The sequence below is a fragment of the Panthera onca genome, chromosome B2 (genome assembly GCF_046562875.1).
Source record: "Panthera onca isolate mPanOnc1 chromosome B2, mPanOnc1 haplotype 2, whole genome shotgun sequence".
In the NCBI taxonomy this organism is placed as follows: domain Eukaryota; kingdom Metazoa; phylum Chordata; class Mammalia; order Carnivora; family Felidae; genus Panthera; species Panthera onca.
In genome coordinates this window covers 22,925,726-22,948,868 of record NC_138343.1, presented here as the reverse complement: position 1 = coordinate 22,948,868, position 23,143 = coordinate 22,925,726, and the positions used below count along the sequence as shown (strand labels likewise).

The following is a 23,143-nucleotide window of genomic DNA, read 5'->3' as shown; positions in this document are numbered from 1 at the left end:
AGGTCTCGTCCCACCAGCACGCATGGCGTGCCCTGTCTGACACCAGGGCGACTTGAGAATTGAGCCCAGGGAAGCTGCAGTGTGGTGCAGCAGATGAGCACCAGTGGTTGCCATGGAGATCACTAATACTGCTGAAACTCAAAGAAAGGGCACTTGCCGCAGCTCAGGAGCCTGCCTGAAAATGAATGAGAAGCAAGCAGAATTTAGAACAGGCCCTCAGCTACTTGTCCCACATGGAGTTTTAATTTCCTTTTCTCTCCTCTACCTTTTCCTTTTTCAAAGAATAGATTGAAAGCAAGGCCCTGTTATAAAGCATGCTCAGGCCCCTCTGACCTCATCACAGCCTGGCATAGCCTTGGAAAAGATGTATATTAATGATGGTGCATGACTAATAGGATTGGGGATGGGGGCTGGGGCCAGGCGTGTGCCGGCCCTTCTGGAGCCTGTGTGCCGCTTGTCACTGGGGTTTAGTGGACACCTTGGGATTTGTCTGCAGCATATGCGCTGCTGTTAATGATTGAAAAATTACCACAACAATTAGTCACGGATCGCTAAAGGCAGGGCCCCCAAATGTGATGGACAATGTGATTAAATCCATGTATGTGACAATTAACTCTCCTGCAGGTTTATCCACCGAGGAGGGTGCCCCAGGGGTGAGAGCAAAGGGGAATGAGAAGGAGGAAAAAAGAGGTAACAAAAAGGAGCAGGAGAGAATAACGCTGCAGAATGGATCTGATACAGCTGGCACTATTGGTTTTAATCTGATCCTGAATTAATCACAGTTTGATTAATCCTGGTTTTATTGCACCTTTCTATTGCCCATTTATTTATATCTCCCTTAATTTATGGAGGCATGACTGATTAAATTCTGACCATTCCATGTTTTTTAAATTTTAAAATCAGGTCTCTCCATTTAATGTGATGTTCTAGGTGATCCAAGGTGCAATTATCTCGTAAAAGCTAAGCAGGCACCAGACATAGCATGTCATGAATCCCCTTATGTATCACAGCTGAGTAACCCAGAATAAATATTTGTTTGCTCAATATTCTGCCTAAGCAAAAAAGAAGCCTTGTGATGTCAATCTGCTTGTTTATTTGGGTGGAAGAAATAAGAAGACGCACACACACACACACACACACACACAACTTTGTTAAATAAGAGGAGCACAAATGCAGTATATGTCACATAAAATTTTGTGTGCAAGAAAAAACAATGTTAGTATTTGGATGAATTGTCTCCAAATATATATTCATAGCATAAAAGGGTATTTGTGGTCCATGGATATGTTCATCTGTGAGGCTATTTTAAACCAGTATGTAATAAAGTAATAATACAATATTCTTATTTTGAATACATGTTGCATGTTATTTTTGAAGTTATTCATATTTTTATACCAAACCTTGCATTTAAATAATGCCAAGGAGGTGTGACACAAACCAGCTTTAGCAGAGCCTCACACTCTATAACTCATGAAACTTTTATGCATGTGTGAGTTAAGAATATGCCACTCCTAATTCATGAAAGGGCGTGTAAAGCTTTAGAAAACACTGAGTTAGATATAAATACATGGTTTTTCTTTTTTCAGTTTTCCTTAGGTTTATTCCATTGTTCTTGTTTATTCTTTGTTTCTGTTGTTCTTGTTTAAAGTGAATTTGGTAAAAGGCTCAGTTTTTTAAATATGTACATTAAAGTGAATTATCTTTGTTACCTGCATTTTCACCTGATCTACATAGGCATATAAAGATAGAAGATCTTTAATGGGGCAGCAGTGTCTTTCAACATAGTAGTAAAAGCAGATAAGCAGTAAAGCAAACATCTTACTGCATTGGTGACACAGTACAGATCCTGCCCTGCTAGATAGCCCTAGAAACTCACATCCCTAATCACTAATACCACCACATTATTAGAGCACCAACCAGGAAATCCAGTCCAATTGTGGATATTTTGGGAATTTCAGGCCACCCCCTGTTGCCAGATTTGTGCTCTGTAGGTCAGCCTCCCAGAACCCGGTCCTTGAGTTCTGCCAGGAATTGACATGAAGGTAGGAAAACACTTCATTCATGAAATAGCCTTCATACCTTCCAAACTAAGGTCACTGCATACTTCTTGAGCCAGCAGCTCATTTCTGTATTCTCTAATGGCACATGCCACTTTCTACCTGTTTTTATCTCCTCTGGAGCTTCAATGATCAGGACCAGCCAGCACTGTTTGTTCATTTGTTTATTTATTTAGCAATTCGTATATTCGTTATTTACCAAACAAGTGACATTCCAGTCAACTCCAGGCATTCCAGTACTGGAAGTGGAGATGAAGGTAGAAGAGGGGGGCATTCACAAACACATTTATGCTGATAGTGTTATAAAGATAAGATATATTCTGAAAGAACCACATGCAAGGTAATTGGCAATCTCCCACAAGAGGAAGGCTAGAGGAAGAGACATGATTGTTTTAAGATGGGAAAGATGACTTTTCCTAGAGTGTTGGAAGGTTTTGCAGCATTTGACTTGGTCTTTGAAGAGGTTCCCAATGCACTCATAGCCAGTGGTCAAAGACTAGATTTTTGGGGTAGTTTCTTAAAAGGGTGGAGGTGGATGTGTAGGCTTGAAGAGAAGTATAATCTAGGTATGTGCAAGAATGTGTGTGTAGCACTACTTAGGATATAATAAGGGAACAGAGTATTTTTGAGTGTATGATGTAGAAGCTGTTGCAGCCAGATCATAGAGGACTGTAAATGCTCAGCCAAGGAGTTTGTGGTTCATATTTTCTAGTCTGTGAATTGAGTCATAGTCAAAGAGGGTGGGTGACAGGACATTTCAGGAAGCATGTGCGTTTCAGATCAGGTCATTCTCCCAACTACCTTCTAAAAGCTTCCTGCAGGTAGAATGGCACCTCCCATCTAAGGCCTTGAGACCTTGCGTGTCTAGCCCCTGCCCATCACTCTGGCTTCACCAGCCACTGTCTCATTCCCATACTCTACTGTGGTCACACTGTTTTCTGTTTTCTGAACAGGCTGACCTTCCTTTTGTCTGAGTCTCTGCTCTTACTGAATTGTCATCAGAAACGCTCTTTCCCGCAGGCTTTTTATCACTACTTCTTTCTCATCATTCAGGTTGCAGCCTGGAGAGTCCCTCTTTCACTGTTTGCCTATTTCCCAACCTGCAGTTCCCATCTGTACAGCCTAACACCAAATGGCTTGCCACAGTGGACACTGAAAAATTGCTTCCTTTTTATTTACTCCTCTGATTTTGCTCACATAGCCATTTTGACCCTTGGGGGAAGGTGCTCCTATCCCTTCTCCAAGGGTAGATCCTGACTGGTCTAATCTTCTTCATTGTAATCTTCTTATCAGTGATTGGTTTAGTCTTGGGCACATGACTCAGGGCTGGATGAATGAGCTACAGGGGGCTTCTGGGAAAACTGTTCTCTCTGCCAAGAAAGCTCACAGGAAGAGATGGTTTCCTCTTCATCCCCTTGAAGTTGAATAAACAATAGTGATATAGAGGTCTGCTGCCTCAGAATAAAACCAATAGCCAGCGGAAGACAGTGCCAGAACTATAAAGAGCCAGAATCCTGATGGAACATGCCCAGAACCCTCTCCACTCTAGCCTTGTTTCCTGAGGTGTTATTCCTTTTTTAAGGTCCTCTGAGTTGGGTTTTCTGTTACCTGAGTCAGAGACATTCTAATTGATATGCTTTCTTTTATATCATCCAGCTTTATTTTCTTCATGGCATTTATCACTCAGAATTTTTATTTATTTACATGTTTGTTATCTGCCTTCTTTTTTTTTTAATGTTTATTTATTTTTGAAGGAGAGAGAGACAGAGTGTGAGTGGGGATGGGGCAGAGAGAGAGGGAGACACAGAATCTGAAGCAGGCTCCAGGCTCTGAGCTGTCAGCACAGAGACTGATGTGGGGCTCGAACTCACAAACCCTGAGATCATGACCTGAGCCGAAGTTGGATGCTCAACTGACTGAGCCACCCAAGCGCCCCTGTTATCTGTCGTCTTTACCAGAATTTAAACTCCATTTGGGCATGTACTTATCTGTCTTGTGACTATTGACTCCATAACTCCTAGAACAGAGTGAGGTGTGTTGATGGGTGATCAGTAAATATTTATTGGCTGAATGAATGGAATGAGGGAGGGAATGAATTAATGTGGCCTTGTATGAAATATCATGGAGAAGTGTTATACATGACTGGTGGAAACCTTTCGCTGTTGCTTTTGTAGAGAATTTCTATACAAAAGGCAATGAAAGCCTACCCTTGATTGTGGTGGTGTAGTGGAGGCCGGGCCAGAGCAGAAGGATATGACAGACCTAAGAGGACTGGACAACTGACTGAGGGCTGAGATTTTATCCCAAGACTGATACTCAGGGTTATTGGGAAGAATAGGGGATGTAGGAGACAGAGCAGTTGCAGTGCAGGAGAACAGGTGAAATTTAGAAATATAGAATACTTAGTGCCAGTTAGGCATCAGCATGAGGCTCTCTCTAGCTGGTAGTTCAAAATCAGGAATGGAGATAGACTTTTTTACAATCAGAAGAAAATATCCTCATCTTTCTTTCTAAAGATAATTAGGTTTGGCATTTGATTCTCTTTCCTAGTTAAAATGTATGACTTGAAAGCAGGGTCCATATCCAACTCAACTTTATATGTCCAAACTCCTTTGTGTGTGTACCTATCACAATACTCTGCACATAATCCTTTAATTGAGACAAAAACAAAAATAAAAACAAATGGAAGCCTTGATTGTGCTTGGTTCTAAGAGGGCCAAGCAGAACTAGTCTTAAGATTAGCTTGGTGGTCTGAGATGTATAGAAACTGTTTTCTGAGCAGAGTATCAGCCCATAAGCAGACCTCCTTCAGATACTGTCTATCCCATTGCTCTTATTTTCTTCTTAATACTCCCCCTTTCGTGAAAACCCTTTTATTTGTTTGTTTGACTCAGGAGAACAAGTCTCATTGCAGGACATATAGCAACAGTTATTGGGAATATGGGTTCTGGATTCAGATTGCTCGAGGTTGAATCCTGTCTTCACTAGCTGGGTGACCGTGGGCAAATTCGTTAACCTCTCTAAGCCTTAATAACTATACTATAGATTAATTTATGTGTGTGTATTATATATTCCATGTATATTGTATATATTTTGTATAAATTACACATATAATTTACATATTTATGCAATTTACATATATATTTATACCTACATGCAAAATTTAATACCTTGGGGTTTAAATGAATTAATTCATATGATTAGACAGTGCTTGGCCTACATAAAGTGCTATGTGAGTATTAGCCTGGCACATGAAGGCACTCATGTGCTGTCTTAGAGGCCACAGCTAACGTAATCAATGGGGAAAACTGAAAGTTTTTCTTCTAAGATAACAGTATAAGGCAAGGATGCCCACTCTTGTCACTTTTATTCAATCTAGGACTGATTGTTAGAGCAGTCCGACAAGGAAAATAAATAAAAGGCATCCAATCTGTAAGGGAAGATATAAAATTATCTATGTTTTGCAGGTGATGTGATCATATATTTAGAAAATCCTAAAAGGTGCCTTTACCTGCCAGGTTAACACTGACATAGCACTTAGGAATAATCTTAACCAAAGATGTGGAAGACTTATATACTGAAAGTTATAAGGAAGAAAAAAAGATGAATAAAAGTAAGGAAGACACAGGTAAATGGAGATACATCCGTTGTTTATGGATTGAAATAATTAATATTGTTAAAATGCCCATACTATCCAAAGTGAACCACAGATTCAATGCAATCCCTGTCAAAATCCAATGGCATTCTTTACAGAAATAGGAAAAAAAAAGTCCTGAAATTCAAATGAACCACAAAGACCCTAAATGGTTACAGCAGTTTTGAGTGAGAAGAAAAAAGCTGGAGGCATTACACTTCCTGATTTCAAACTTTATTATAAAGCTACAATAATTAAAATAATATGATATTGGCATAAAAACAAACAAACAAAGCTATAGTAATTAAAACAATATGGTATTGGCCTAAAAACAAACAAGCAAGACCAATGGAACAGAATAGAGAGTCCAGATAACACCATGTATCTGCAGTTGACTAATCTTTATCAAGGGTGTCAAGGACACACAGTGTGGAAGGGATAGTCTCTTTAATAAATGGTGTTGGGAAAAGTGGATATCTATATGCAGAAGAATGAAATTGGACCTTTATCTCACACCATATCCAATCAACCCAAAATGGATTAAAGAGTTAAACATAAGACCTGAAACTGTAAAACTATTAGAAGAAAACATAGGGGAAAAGCTCTTTGACATTGTTCTGGGGAATGATTTTTTTGAATATGAAAACAAAAGCACATGCAACGAAAGCAAAAATAGACAATTGGAGCTACATCAAAGTAAAAAGTTTCTGTACAGCAAAGGAAATGAAAGAATGAAAAGGCCACCTATGGAAAGGGAGGAAATACTTGCGAACCACATTTCTGATAAAGGATTAGTATCCAAAGTATGTAAGGAACACATACAACACAATAGCAAAAAACAAAACAAAACAAAACAAAACAAAAGAAAAAACAAAAAAAAAAAAATGGATTAAAAAGTGACCAAAGGACTTGAACAGACATTTCTCAAAAGAAGACACAATGGTCAACAAATGTGCAGAAGGGTACTCAACATTACTAATCATCAGGGGAATACAAATGAAAACCACAATGAGATCTCACCTCATTCTTATTAGAATGGGTATTATTAAAGAAAAAAAGAGAAGGTAAGTATTGGTGACAATGTAAGAAAAGGGAACCCTTGTGCATTGTTGGTGGGAATGTAAATTGGTGTAGTCACTATGGAAAACAGTCTAGAGGTTCCCTAAAAAAATTAAAAACCAAACTACCATGGGATCCAGCCTTTCCAATTCAGGGTGTATATCTGAAGGAAATTAAATCAGTATTCCCATGTTCATTGCAGCATTATTCTCAGTAGCCAAAATTTGGAAACAACCTAGGTGTCCATGAATTGGTCAATGAATTGGTAAAATGTGATATGTGTAAGTACAATGGAATAGTATACAGGCTTTAAAAAGAAAGAAATCCTGACATTTGGGGCAACATGCTAAGTGCAATAAGCCAGACACAGAAAGACAAATACTGCCTCTTTTCACTTATATTTAGAATTTAAAATAGATTCATAGAAGCAGAGAATAGAACAATGGTTGCCAGAGAATGAAGGGAGAGGAAAATGGGGAGATGTTGGTCAAGGAGTACAAAGTTTTAATTATACAAGATGAATAATTTCAGGGGATCTAATATTTAGCATGGTAATATAGTTAACAGTACATATTGTATACTTGAAATTTTCTGGGAGAATAAATCTTATTAAGTGTTCTCACTACACACACACACACACACACACACACACACACACACGCAAAGAAAATGGTAACTGTGAGATGATGGGTATGTTAATTAGCTGCATTGTGGTGATCATTTCACAATGTATGCATGTATCAAAATCCTATTATACACCTTGAATATATATAATTTTTGTTTGTCAATTTTACCACATTAAACATGGGAGAGAAAAATAAAAAAGAAAACATGAAAAAAATGTGTGGAAATCTAATTGCAAGAACACAGATTATTGTGGTAGCAACAGAGGCTTCAGATAATTTCATTATCCTATTCTGTGACCAGATAGTATTTAACCTGTCTGTCCATTGGTAGCTTTTTCCTATTGTATTTAAAATTCTAGAATGTGAGAGATAGAAGTAATTTTCTAGCTGATGACAACATCTTTCTCTTGTATGCTGCGTTTACAGATTATTTTCTTACTTTCTGATCTCAGTCTTTATTGGGAAGAGGCGGTGGATATCATTCCCATTTTCTGAGGGAAGAAGCCTAGGGATAGCGTGGTTAAATGTCCTAGTAATGAGTAGCCGAAGCATGAGTACAGCTTGAGCCTTCTGTTTCCTAGCCCCTGGCTGGGGCTGCTCGTCTGTTAATCCGTCTGTGCTACCAATGCCAAGTAGAAAGAATAAACAGAGGCTGAGGCTGGATAAAAGTGTTCAGGCCTCCATATTTCTCTCAAGTTGACTGAGAGTCCCCCACCTGCAGATGGAAAACAACCGCGTCACCACAAAAATGGTTGGTTTTTGGTGGCCGGTATATTCGTTCATTTGGGTAGCTTTCCCACCTTCCCCCAAAGTTGGTACTGCTTTGGGCTGTCTCATGACCTGCTCTCAGCAACTGTGAATGGCCAGCTGATTGCAATTTGGCCATTTACTCTTGGTGGCCATGTGGCATTTCTTCCCAGAATTGTCCCCATTCTCAGTGGAGGAGAGGGTGCTCAGTCCCATGGCTGGGTAAGATAAAGTCCCAATGCTTGTTCCAAGTATAAATATTTTTCAAAGCCTCCCGTCTTTTCTTGACAATAAAATATACAGATTGTTGGCACCATCATGTATTCTTATTTTAATATATAAAATCACTTAACATTATGTGTCATATAGTGAAATGGTGGCTTTTAAAAATTCCAGTGTGCTTAACCTGTGATCCTACATTTCCTGGACACACTTGGAGATGCCTCTCACCCATGTTAACTCTGGGCTTATGTTGGCTCCTGTATGCAGATGTTTTCACTTGTGATTCCTTTGTTCAGAGGTCCCTATTGTAGTCCAACATGGGGTCAGTAGTTAGCATGTTGCCTACAAAATGTGTTAGGTTTGTCTGTTCTTTCTTGTTGGTATACCTGTATTCTACTCATTCTGTTGAAAATAGATCATCTTCTGTTCAAGTGGGTACCACCATCAGAGAGGCAACATGATGTGGAATATGTTTTAGGAGTCTGAACCGGGGATTGAGTTATTCTTTCCTCTGGTGCCACTGGGCAGTCTTTTCTCAAAAACCCAGGAACGGGAAGGTCTCCACATATTCGTCTAGATTTGTCTCCTAGCAGCATAAAACCACTTCTAATATGCAGTTGTTTATCTTTTAAATTTTATTCATTTTCTGATTCCTAATCTCTACTTTTGCATAATATATCTATAAAAGTTATAGCATCTTGGAACAAATGCTGTTACAGCTCAGACCTCTGCATAATAAAACAATTTCCAAAGCTCTGTGCAATGACTCAGTTTAGGTGGTATTGTATATATAATAAAATTCCAGAATAGTTTTAAAAACACATTCTGATTTGAAGTAATAGTATTGACCACCTTACAACTTAATTTCAAAGGTTAACTAGCAATTAATTTCAAAGGTTAACTGGCAACTTGAAAGCAGTTAAGCCAAAACCTACACAGCCACACCTGAGCACCTGAGTTTACCAGTCTCAGACAGACATCAGCTGGACAGCTTGATGCACAACGTCCTAGTGCAGCTTTCCATTCCCAAGGAACAGGAGGAAGGAAGGACGATTGGCAGAATTGGGAACTGGCAGTCTGTCCTCTCAAATCTGTGTCTGTGGCTCCTACACCTCCCCACTGTAGTAAGCATCAGACACACAAGGTACGTATGCGCATGTACACATCCCATGTACACATGCCACACACACACACACACACACACACACACACGTGCACACACACATACGATGTTGCCTTTTCTTATCCCTGGCAGGTTAGACCCAGTTCCCCAAAGTGAAAAAGGGACCAGGGTGCACAAGGGCAAGTGAAGGTTTGTGCAGGGTTGAAGAGGGCCGGTAGCTGGGAGACTTCTAGCACAGCTCCTTCTCTTTACAGATAAAGTGATTGAAATACTGGAGGACAAATGATATAGCCAGGGGACAGAGCGTCTTCTGGCGGCTCTAGGTCTAAGTCTTCTGAGACCCAGTTCAGTGCCCCTTCCAGTATAGCAGCTCAGGCACATGGGAAAAAAGACATTGCTAGGGGCTTGTATTTATTTGATACTTTCACTGTTTGAGGGAGGTGTTTTTTTTTGTTTGTTTGTTTGTTTGTTTTAGTTAATTTCAGGTTTTGCCTTTAATTTGTCTTTGTCCTGATGATGAAATCTCAGGTTTTTAACCCACCAGTATGCAAACCTCTGGTAAATGGAACACGTAAGCCATCAGATTAACATTCCCTGATGTGGAAGATGAAATTCTGAATAAAAAGAAAGTTATGCTGATTAACTACCTCCTTGGGGCTGGGGAGGTGCCTTGGCAGTTGTGACTAGGTTGACAGAGTGCCGACAATACTTGTCTGAAACTCCTCTGTCCCCTCCCTCCCGTCTCCCTTTCCACTAGGCTCAGTACCTAAATTTATCTGAGAGCAGATAGAAACCATGTAGTATATTGTGGATCTGGATATTCATGAGGCATTTGAGAAAATATCCCCAGAGGCCCTGTGAGTAACATGGAGAAATGTGGGCTGGGCAGAAGAATAGTGCCTTTGTATTTATTTAGACAGACCTTTCCAGAGTGTGGATTATCAGTTTAATATTAAGCTGCAGGAATATTTATAGTGGAGCCGTGCAGAGCTCTGCCCTCCGACTTGTCTTGCTCATAATTTTTATCAATGACGGTGATGAAGACACGTTTATCAAATTGGCAGTTGACACAAGGCTGGGAGGGACAGCTAATATGATTAGTGACTTGATCTTGAGTCAAGCAAATCTTGATAATCTAAAATGATGAGCCAGAAATAAGAGGGTAAAAAAATAGTAAAGATAAATATAAAATCTTTAAATTAGGTTTAAAAAATTAATTACACAACTCCAGGGTGGGGAGAAGTGGAGGAGGTAATTTGTCACAAATTCAATATGAGTTTATGTATGCTAAGGCAGCTGAAAAACGTAGATGATATTATAGAAGCAGAGTGCAGTCCAAGGGAAGTATTACCGTTGAGCAGACCACATCTGGTTATTGTACTGAATAATGCCCCCCTACCTGAGATACACTAGGATTCAAATATCACCAACTGATATGTCCATTTTCATATGTTAAGCAAAAATACTTAATTGCCAAGTGAGATATATAACTTTTGGTAAACTATTTGAAACAGACAAATGAATGTTTCAAAACCCAGCTTGGGAAATGTTAAAAATCTAGAGAAGGCCCTGCCCTTTGCTATCTCCTTCCTGGCTCTCTGCCATCCCACTCCCACCATAAAATTAAAACGTCCACCACCACTGTTACTTAAAGCAGAGGTACCATCTAGGCATCTTCTTTATTCACTGAAATGTATATGTCCCCAACCCTACCCTGCCCGTGTTTAACTGTATGGTGGATTTGAAGTGTTTTAGTGGTTCTCTCTGTAAAATCAGCTTCTGCAGGCTGTATAGACGACTTGAAAAATGAAAAACAACATCGCGTGCATGCACATGCTAGTCTGTTGGTTGAATCCATTTTGCAAAATTAAAAATGAAAGCACCCTTTAAAAAATGCCCCTTTGCAGTTAGCCTGCAGCACAGTGTTTACTGGCAGCAGGAAAAGGCAGTCAGTCCTTTCTACATGTCTTACACCTCCCTTTCAATTCACGGCTCTTCACCCTGGAAAGAGAAATATTCTGGCACAAGCATCTTTTTGTCATCTCTGTTTAGAACGAGTACCACCTGCCTCCAGAGCCCAGGGGAGCCCTCCGTGTGTTCCTGCCCAGGCGCACCACATGGTAACGTGGACACTGTGCCAGGCCTACTTGCTAATAGGCTAGGGAGAGGGGGAGAGCCCGCATGGGGGAGGGGAAGTGCTGGTGCATCACAAAGCATTGAGCCTCAGTCACCTGTTCATTAGCTGGTTCAGGCCCTTCGGAAGGGAGGAGAAAAGGCATGGGGCATATTGCAAGCTGTCATTTGGACATGGAGTGTGAGCTGTAATTACTTCCACAGCTTCTTTTCCTTCTTCCTCTTCTTGGGTCCCCCCACGTTCATTATTCTTAAGTTTGGGGAATGAGGAAGGTGACTACCCATTTGGCATCAGTAGCCCAGTATCTGTACCCATTCACTTGACTCTTCAAAAGAAAACAAAACTGTGACGTCGTTTCCTACCACCAGTTCCGCTGTCTGTCAAAATCAGTGGTGTCAAAAATCAAATTCTTGGCTGCTTGCTTTAACCATGCATAAGAACTTCCTTTTACATTCCTCACTTACTTCAGCATATGTAATCTTTTTTCCCTGGGAATGTGGAACTTCTGCATTGATACATATTCTGACAGGGATGCTTAGGTTTTCATGTAGGGGTGCAGCCCTCAGTTACCGTTTCTTGCTCCTCTGTTTCAAGTGTAAGGAGTCCAGGTATACACAGTTATCTCTGGAAGGCTGTCCTTGTAAGTTCCTTGTCAGCATGAATGAGTTCATCTAAGGGTGTCTTGAGCAGAGTGAGGGGTGGGCATCATGAAATGGACCAGGACGAAAACCAAGGAAACGCCAGCGGTCTTCCTTAGAATCTTCGATATTTATTTTTTATTGGTAAAATGCAAATAATAATATCTGTCTCTTAGGCTTGCCAAGTTAGACCTTTTTTGGAATCGGATGGGAAATAAATAAATATCACATTTGAAAAATTCCAGGAAGAAAAAGCTTCTTTCTCCCACGTTTTTGTATTTCTGAAGTCAGTACTTGTCTTACCAATCAGTTCATCTTTCATTTATTTGGCAGTATTTTTTCTTTCCTGATGGCACATCAGATAATGCAGCATCTTCTAATCAGTGATGTCTCAGGTCTGATGAAATACAGTTTAACTGACCAGGGCTGTTGCTGGAGTAAACGAAGTAACATGAAGTACAAAGTTCTACAAATTCCTATTTGATTTTGTTGGGCCCGGGCCCTTTATCATTGACGGTGAGCATGAAGATGGATAGAGATTTGGAATCCTCTCTTCCTATTTGATGTCTGGAGGTGCCCATTTCCTCCTTTCCTGCCTTCCACTCACTGAGTACACAGGTACTGAGTTCTGGTGTGCCTGGCAGTATGCGAGGAGCGCCATTCCTAAAGGTGATGGACAGACCGTTTTTTGCCATGGGGGAGTTAAGAGTCTAGTGGAGAGAGAGCGAGCGAGTGCACACTTTTGCAAGTGATGGTGGTGAGTGCAGCAGGGTGCTGGGGGAGCCCTGAGAAAAAGCATCCAGCTCAGTTGGGGGTTGGCAGAGCTGCAAGAGCTTCAAGGAGGAAACTACTCTGGCTGAGTCCCAAAGGATGAAGAAGAGTTTTGCAAGGGAAGTTACTGGTTGATATTACAGTAAGGGAAATAATGCTTGTTCTCATTTTCAGAGAAGCCTGCCCTGGGCGGCTGCCTCACCACCTCTCAGCCCAGCCCTGGGTTCAGCCACAACTGCAGGGGAAAAAATCATGCAAGCTGGGACCCACCTATACTTCCAGGGCCCACCTTCTTTTTTTACTTTCTGCATCCAGTGCTGCAGGCACTCACTAGACCCCTGCCTGAGAGCTTCCTCAAAGTACAGTTCTCAGCTAAGGGTTTGGGAGCTGGTGGATAGGTAAATACCCTATGCTGATGATTTCTACAAGTCTTCCACATGGTGGCTTTGAGATCCTACGCGTACCCTAGCACCTACATAGCACACGTGTGTTTAGCTTTTCTCCATTCATCAGTCACTCTAGCCTCACTCCAGCCTCCCGGGATCAACCCCCGGCCACCACACCCACCTGCAAGAAGTCCTTGCCTCAGGCTCTGCTTTTGGAGCAACCCAAATTGATTCCCCACTGAAATTATTTCCATAGTAATTACTTAAAGCTTGCATTGAGGAGTCAAGGAAGGCTAGTAGACAAAGGTAACAGAAAACTAATCAGATGGGAGGTAAGTACACACACGCATTTCTAAGCCTTTACTGATTTACACAATAATATACAATGTCAGTAGTTCCACATGCCCCATCAAGGCTAAAATACCCCAGATGAGAAAGGAGATTTGGAAGTTTAAATTGCCAAGCAAAACGTTCAGGCAAACACATTAATAAATAATGTAATTGTCCCATGGGCAAAGGGGAGTGTGTGGAGGGAAGCATTCAAAAATAGTGAGTGATTTGAATTTGTGGTGCTGTGAAGGACTTCTGTTAGTAATTACTGGAAGTATTTTGGTAGTGGTTGTGTGGCATTGGTGTATTACAAATCAGAAGTTAGAACAAAAACGTTATCACTCATGTATGTGCATCTAATGATACTTGTGTGAATATTGGGGTTTGGATTGCAGCACAGTCTAGTATAGCTTTTTGTGGTGATGGAAATGTTCTGTATCATCTCTAATATGGTAGCCTCTAACCACACGTAGCTGTTGAGCTCGAGTTGTACATAAATGCAACCAAGGAACTAGATTTTTAATGTTTAGTTTTAATTCACTTAAGTTGAAATAGCCCCATGGAGCTATTGGCTCTTACTGGACAGCGCTGTGTCAAGTCTAAGAAAAGAATCACAATAACCAAAGGCTCATATGTACCTACAGGAAAATCTGGAGACTGTCAGTGGGCCCAGGACAGAAAAAGCATAGTTTGCCACATGCTGTAAATCCTAGAGGTACCTCAGGTCCCAGAAATCACAGGACTGCCATGCGGGATGTCAGAGAGACCTGCCAGCTCTATAGAAGGGTATAGTGAATTTCCAAAGTGTCTCAGTTATTGCCAAAAGAGTGGTGTCCTTCTTAATGCATGTGCTCACCTGACAGCCAGGTCGAAGAGGGCAAAGCTGCTCAGACTTTTGAGAGGGCCTGACTCTTAAGAGTTGTGCTCCTGTTGATTTTTAGCCTCCCCACTCCCTGCAAAACAGCCACTCTGTCCGTCAGAGACTGTTTCCGTTCTAGGAATGAGACACAGCCCTGGAGGAGCCCTGTCCCCACCTCTCCCTCTGCATTCACTTACCTGGTGGGAGAACAGAGGCTCTTTCTCCCACAGAGGGAGGAAACCTGTGGCCTTAGCTGTTCTGAATCAGTTGAAGATGTGGGATGCTCGTTCTTGTACTGTTTTCTTCAGCGTCTACAGAAATCTTATTTCATAGGTAAGCCAGTGGGCTTGGAGAGACCACTTCTTCCATGCAGCATTGAGCCCTAGTGTGTCTCAGTTTTCTCCTTTGTGAAATGGACATCCCCGCTCATGAGGTCGTTTTAAATAAAACATGAGATAATGAATGCAAAAGCAGTTTGTAAATGTGAAGTGTTATTTTAGTGGCTGACTGTACAGAAGAACTTAATTAGGGCATATCTTAGTCAGCATTTCTTTTCTTTTTTTTTTTTTTTTTTTTTTTTGGCCTTTGCTCAGGCTTGAGTCTCTTCAATACTATAATGGAAAACACAAAAACGCTCACATGGCAAGATGTTTAATATCATCCTCATACTGTTAAGATTTAAACTGGGAGATTGGGTTTGAAATCTCTTTTCCCATGGGCAGTGATTTTGGTGGTGAAGAGGACAGCTGTAGGGCAAGGGGCCATGGACTTTTTTTCTATGAAATACAAGATAGTAAATATGTTAGGCTTTGTGGGCCATATGCTATCTCCACTGCTGCTGCTGCTGCTGCTGCTTCTGTAACGCCTTTTAAAGACATAAAACACATTCTTAGCTCATGGTCATGCTTGAACAGGCTGCTGGCCAGGTTTGGTCTACAGCCTACAGGTTGATGATCACAGCTCTAGAGCCTTTCTGTCTAGTCCAGTGTTTTAGCCACTAGCCACTCTTGTTCCCTAGTCACAGTAGCCATATTTCAAGTGCCTAGGAGCCACATGTAGCCAGTGGCTCTGAATTGGACAGCATACATCCAGAGCATGTCTCACACATAGTTCTACTGGGCAGCCCTACCCTAGAGTTAGGTAGAATCCTAACTCTGCCACTAACTAGCCTCGTGTATTTAAACTAGTTATTTATTCTTTCTAAGATTCTGTTTGCACAACTGTAAAGTGGAAACTATAGCATTCCCTCTCTCAAGGATATGGTAGAGATTTAATGAATATAAAGTACTTAGCACGGGGCCTGGCCACACTCAGTAAATGTAAACTATTAATATTATAGAAGCAGATGTGTTTCTGTTAAACTGGTAATTTTAATAAAGCTTAACTTTTTAAAATGTTATATTTGGAAAAGGAATTATCATCCTTTTTTATAGGACATTTGTAAAGTACAAGATTACATTGGTTTTGGTTTTAGTAGTTGCCCAGTGCAAAAGAATGCTTACCTAAGTCCTGAACCACGTTTCCACACAGGACACGTGCTGTCCATCTACCTATTTGTCTTTTTATTTTATTTTATTTTATTTTATTTTATTTTATTTTATTTTATTTATTTTATTTCTTTTTAACTCAAGTATAGTTGACATGTAATATTAAGTTAGTTTCAAGTGTACAACATAATGATTTAACAATTATATATGAAACGCTCACTGCTGTAAGTGTATTACAGTATTATTGACCATATTTCCTAACAGGTGTCTTCTTGTCTGTTATTTCTGTGATTTGTTTTCAATTTAACCTTCGATTCAGGTTAGTACTCACCCTATAGTAATTTCGTGAAAAAAATCCATGATAAATATTTGTTCAGCTTAGTGGTGTGGTAGACACAAAGGTTAGCTCACAGGGGAGAATGCTCTGCAATCAGAATTTCAGAGTAAATTATTGTTTTACTTTTGCTTATGAAGGAGTTCTAGCCAACACTGTATTGATTCGTTTCTCAATGCCAGCATATTACTTGTTGCTGAGCAACAAGACTTCTTTTATATGTTGTAATGAGCCAAATGTGATGTCAGGAGGGCAGCTTGTGGGGTCATGTGCTTCTTAAAGTTGGCATTGCTTTCTTTCATTCCCCCGTGGGCAGCTGTCAGCCATATTTACATCAAGTGAATGTATGAACAAGCCACTAAGAGCTGACCTGTTTGCCTTTCCATGCAAAATGACTTACCTCTATCCTTGCTGAAGAGAGATCGTGATCTTTACATGCTAATATTATCAGCTGACAGTGGTAATATTATTAGTAATTCGAAATGAAACTTTGATCAATTGAATTATGTGATTTATATACTCAGTCATTTGTTTTCGTGTTCTGTATACTTCATACCATTAGAATCCCAGAGGGACCCATCACTGACAGAAATGAAGGTGATTGGATATTGGTTGCTCATGTTCAGGGGTATTGCTGATTATTACGAAGAAGTTACAAAGTGAGGTATATATAAAAAGATAATACTCAGCCGAAATGGCCATGCTTATACAGGGAAGGAATTTTTGGTTATTTGTTTTTCAATTTGCACATCAAGGCATTTGTGGTTCCCCCCTGAGATGTGCAGTCCTATTTGTGTGCCTGGGCCTCTGGGTCCGCTGCCTGGATGGATTCCTCTTCATCATGAGCAAGCTGCTGGCATGACTGAGAGCCCCAGTCCCCGCCTTGGGCCAATCCTCGCCTCAAGGGACAGGTTTTGCATCCTGCCTTGTGAGCATAGTGTGGAGGGTTGCTGATGGTTGACAGGTGAGAGCCTCTGGTGCAAGCCGCTTGAGAAGTCAGGGACTGGCACTTAGGTAGGCTGCTGAAATTTTGGAAACAAGCTATCTAGACCAACAGCTCATGAAGCGAGTTAAACACAGTCACTGAGTGAGTCTAAATCCCCGAACAGAGTTCGACAACCGATCTCAAATACTCAGCGGATAAAACAGAATCAGAGTAGTGACAATACCAGCCAGCATAATTGCGAACATAGACTGGACATTCAGCAGCTCTGCGCCAGGTACCCAGGTAGTAACATGCCCCAGTTATCTCCTTTAATATTCACAACAGTGCTGTACGCTTGACGCTGTTGTTGCCATTCCCTTTCACTGCTGACCAAGTGGGGATTTACAGAAGGTAACTTGGCCAAAGTCACACGTGTTAATCGGTGGAGAGCAGCATTCAACCCTGGCTAGTCCTGCAGCAGATCCTGTGCTCTGTCTCCTTGCTCTGCCCTGTACTGACGGAGGCCAGTGCATGCACGCGGCTCTACCTCTCCGGGCCTCATTTCCTCCCCTGGAGCGTGAGCGGTTTGACAAAACTGTTCTAAAGTCCCTGTGGGCATTGACAGTCCTGGGTGATTTTAGGAGGCTAGTGTTTTCTCCATTAGGCTCCTGGGGCATGTGATTGTTTTAAGTCTTGGAATGACCAGTCTTCCCTCAGCACCTTTACTCATTTACGTGAGTTGAGCTCCGTGACATTATGTGCCTTGTCTGTCTGGCACATGGTAAGGCTCTGTAAAAACTCTTATTATTCCACGTTGGTGGGGACATGGGAGCTGGCCACCAGGGGCAGTGCTAGATTCTGTAGAATATGCTTTCCTTGAGGCAGTATCCATCATGCCTGGGGATAATTTCTTCAGCACTTTCTTCTTCATTAGGAACTAGGTGTTAGAGTCAGCTGTGTCCTGGGACAAATATGTTTTTTCCTATCCCTGGAGTCAATTGTTAGCTTTTGTGTTAGGCCCTGACTATTTCTTTAACTGTCTCTGAATCCTGTCTCCATCTTCACTCAACCTTGCCCAAAACAATGGTGGTTGAATCACTCAAGCTTCAAGAATAAAAGTGCAGCCATACATTTGTGATGATATTCACTTTGCTCAGGCTGTCATTCTGTTTCTTCTGAAAAACATTTTCAGTGGTTCTGGAGTTATTAAGTACTCAGACTTCTATTGGTCTATCAGGGCTTAAAGAGTTAGTATGGTTGATGTCTACTGTTGCACTGCCTAAATATTTCTACTGACCTTATGTGCTTATGTTTGGTTCTGTGGACAGAATTGTTTATTCTGTTAATGATATCTGATGATACACAAAGTCACCATTACAAAGTGTGCATTATGTCCATACTTAGACAAACACTTTTACAGCACAGTGAAGTACAATGCAGAAGATAGTATTTCAGATATTTGTTTGTGTGCCTTAGAATCCTTTGTTGAAAGATAGCAAGTTTAGTGGAGCATAAGAGTTTAGTTGTGGACTCGAATTTGAGGTGCCTGTTAGAGATCTCACATTTTTGCAGAGCTTCAGTCATTATCTTTGGGAAAATCACCAACTGTGACTTCTCCCACAGCAGCTCTGGTCCTTCTTTAGCTGTTAAATACCTCACATTCTGCATGTCTGAATCCAAATCTATCAATTCTTCCTTATCTCCTCAAACACAATACATGCACACCCATTAATTTTCCTGATTTTTAAAATCTCTTTTAATCTTTTCATTCAATTCATTCAGTAAATATTTCTTGAGCTCTTATGTAGCAAGTACCTTTCTAGGCATTGGGTATACGGTGGTGAATAGAACAGGACAAAACTATATCTTTCTGGAGCGTAGAGTCTGGTTGGAGTAGATCAACAACAAGGTGAGTGAGTGAAATACATTATCTTAGTGTCATAAGATCATGAATGATGTTAGTGAAAAATGAAGCTGGGAAGGAGGATAGGAGGTTCAGATTAGAGGGGTGGGTGAGGTTATTTCATTTTAAAATAGGACAATCAGCAGATGCCTCACCGGGAAGGTGGCATTTGACATTTTAATGGTATCATGATCCTCCCAGTTGCCCAATATTTGAATGTCTCCTTTGATTCTCCTTTACCTCCAATCACTTGACAGATTCAGTCAGTTCAGCCTATGCAATGTGGCTTCCATATCTTTCCTTTCCTCTATTCATGACACCATTACTTTTAGTTCTGGGCTTTTCCTTCCTCTCTTGCACAGTTGTATGACTTTCCAGATAAGCCTACCAGTCACTGGTCTCCTTTAAGTGTGATTTTCTGATTAGCCGTGTTGGCATATTAAGTGTTTTTACATTTTATGTATAGTAACGTATCTTCAGAGTGAGAAGCATACAGTAATATCATGCACATAATAATATTCTTATTAAGGTATTTATGTAAAATAAAACCTCCATTTCAAGCGTGCAGTTTGATGAATTTTGGTAAATATATACAATTGTGTAGCCACCTCAGTCAAAATATAGAAAAGGCTCACCTTAAAAGGCTTCCTTGTGGTCCTTTGCAGTTGTTCTCTCTCCCCCACACCAGCTGTAAGCCATTACTGGTATATTGTTTTCTGTCATTATAGTCTGCCTTGTCTAGAATTTCATATGGAAATGATTCAAAGTGCATAGACTTTTGTGTTTGCTTTTGTCACTTACAAAGTGTTTGAGATTCATCCATGTTGAATATATTAATATTTTATTCTTTATAATTGTTGAGTAGTATTTCATAAAGTGGATATATCACAATTTGTTTATCCATTCATCAGCTGATGAACATAGGAATTGCTTTCAGTTTGGGAGTATCATATGTAATGATATTATGTGAACACCCAAGTACACATCTTTGTGTGGATACATGTGTTCATTTCTCTTGAGTGAATGAGATTGGAAATGAAAGAAGGGTCATTTGGTAACTATTTGTAAGATACTGTTATATTATTTTCCAAGGTGATTTACCATTTTATATTCCTACCAACAATGTGTAACTGTGGTAGCCACCTTGTAAGATGATCCACAGTGATCCCTGCTTTCTTAGATTCCTACCTGTACAGTGTGTCCTCCCACACTGTATCAGGATTAGTTTGGGTGATCAGTAGAATATAGCAGAAATGATGGCTTCTGAGCTTAGGTTCTAAAATGCACTGCAACTGTCATCTTGACTGATTGCTTGCTGTCTTTTGAATCACTCACTTTGTGAGAAGCCAGTTGGTATGTTGTAAGCAGTCCTATGCAGAGACCCACATGACGAGGCCAACAGCCTGTTAGAAACTGATACCTCCTGGGGGCACCTGGGTGGCTCAGTCAGTTAAGCGTCTAACTCTTGATTTTTGGGCTCAGGCCATGATCTCTCTGTTTGTAAGATCAAGGCCCACATTGGGCTCTGTGCTAACACCATGGAGCCTGCTTGGGATCCTCTCTCTCCCTCTCTCTCTGCCCCTCCCCCGCTCACACATGCTCTCTCTCAAAGTAAACATTTTCAAAACATTAAAAAGAAAAGAGACTGATACCTCCTACTAATAGCTAGCTATATGAGTGAGCTTGGAAGCAGATATTCCAGCCAGTTCTATCTCTAGATGCCTTCAGCCTTGAGGACATCATGATCCCAACCTCATGGGAAACTCAGAGTCAGAACCACTCAGCTAAGCTGCTCTTGGATTCCTGACCATCAGAAATTGTGATAGAACTACTGTTTGTTGTTTTAGACTTATAAGTTTTTAATAATTTGTTACACAGCAATGGGTAACAAATACAATGAGAATTCTAGTTTCTCTAATTCCTCAACAACCTTTGACATTGACAGTCTTTTTAACATTAATGATTCTAGTATATTTGTAATGGTATCATTGTGTTTTTAATTTGCATTTCTCTGGTGACTAGTGATGTTAAATATCTATTCATGTTTTAAATTGCCATTCATATATCTTTTGTGCAGTGTCTGTTCTTATTCTTGCCCATTTTTTAAATTGGCTTGCCTTTTTTTTTTTTTTTTTTTTTAATCTGCACTGAAAATCTGTTGTACCATCTCCATGGGAGATAAGAATCCTTTCTAGTCATGGCCTCTGGAATTGTTGCTGAGCAGAATCAAGTGGGCCTTGCAATAGCATTTCTCAGCAGCATTTTGACCATACTTAGCCTAAAGCTCTCAATCTCCTTGCCTTTTCCTGGAGTCACATCAGGTTAATAATCAGGCACCATTGAAGCAAATTCTCTAGCTACCACTCAGAAGCTTTTCCATATCCTTGATCACTTCTTGTCTCTTGCCAATTATTGAGAGTTGCATAAATACGGAGCATTTCCCAGGTTGCCTGATGCCTTCTCTGCCCTTAGAATTTTCTCTCCTAGCATCTGCTTCATTCCATACATATGCGCAGCATTCATCATTTTCACACCTGATTCGCATGTTACAGTCATCCCTAATTTTTATTTCCACCATGAGCTCACCTTTTTCACTACTCCCCGAAACACTTGCTGCTCTTTGTACTTTTCAGATGTCATGAGACTAATCTTATTCTTCTGATACCTTAAAATTAAGTACAAGTAACAGGGAATGCTAGCAGAATGGTCTTCAGTCAGATTAGCAGCTTTTTATTAACATCTACCCCATGAAGCTACTGGAAAGATAATAAGATAGTGTATATCTTGACTTTCCTAACTTAAGAGATGAGTTAAAGCATAGACTCCCAAGAACGTAAAATGCATTCTGTAAGCATTAATATACTACTACTATTTATGGCTGGCCTTGTTTAAATGGACATTTCCTCATAGCTTTATGTCAAGCAGAGATTTTAAATTCTACCAGCAATAGAATCATACCAGCAAACATTTTTCAAATATCTGCAGTGTGTTAAGCATTGTACTACATCTGTAAATGCCAAATAGCACTTGGCATATTGTCTATGAATTTTAATTTATTTGCTATTCAACCAGTAATTATTAAGCCCATGTTCTGGGCACAGTGTTAAAATAGTGCTAGGTAGTAGACATATGAAAATGAATAAGTCAACAATCTTATAGTCCAGGAGCCCTCAGATAAGCAGACATGGAGGCTGGCAGTCCCCATGAGGCAATGTTGAATGCAGCAGGAAATGCCTTTACAGAGCTCAGAGGCAGCTGTCTAGGAGTACGAGGTCAACGAGGTCAGTTGTGCCTGAGTTTGCCAGAAAGGCTTCCTGAGGAGTAACCTTGGGTCTTAATTTTGAAGGCCAGCAGGAGTTCACCAAATGGCAAGAGTCAGGAAAGGTTGTTCTAGACTATGCAGGATAAGACAATACACAGAAGTGTCTTTGAGAACAGTATCACAAAACATTTCCGTATGTTCTTATGTCCTTATTGTGGAAGACAGGGTGCTGTCTGCATCAAAAATTGACAAGGTTTGAGGGACAGGATTGTATCTGCTATCATTTTATTTTATTTTTGTGACTCATTTTTCTTTATCTCAGCATTGACCTAAGTTATTTATATTAACTTTTTTAGTGCATTTGCATCTTCCTCTCCTTTTTCGGTGATTATTAAATGCATTTGAGGCTAGGTAATTTGATTATTTCAGTGTGTTTATTGTATAATTGGAGCCCAAATTAATGTCGCCTCAAAAGATACTTTCTTCTAACGTGATAAATCCTGTAATGCTAAGCCAATTTGTTGTTTCTCCTTGCAACCTTTTGCTTATGTAATTTGCTTAGTGACTGTCACCAGGAAGCACTGCACTAGACTCAGCAAACCACACTCCTGTCCTGTCCCCACCAGTTTAAGTGTTTCAGCTTTAT

At 40.4% G+C, this 23,143-nt stretch overlaps 1 protein-coding gene across 14 annotated transcripts in view; it reads left to right on the top strand.

Moving 5' to 3' along the window:
- Positions 1–23,143, top strand: part of FARS2 (phenylalanyl-tRNA synthetase 2, mitochondrial) — a 538,848-nt gene that overhangs the window by 249,115 nt on the left and 266,590 nt on the right. The gene's annotated exons all lie outside the window — the stretch shown is intronic.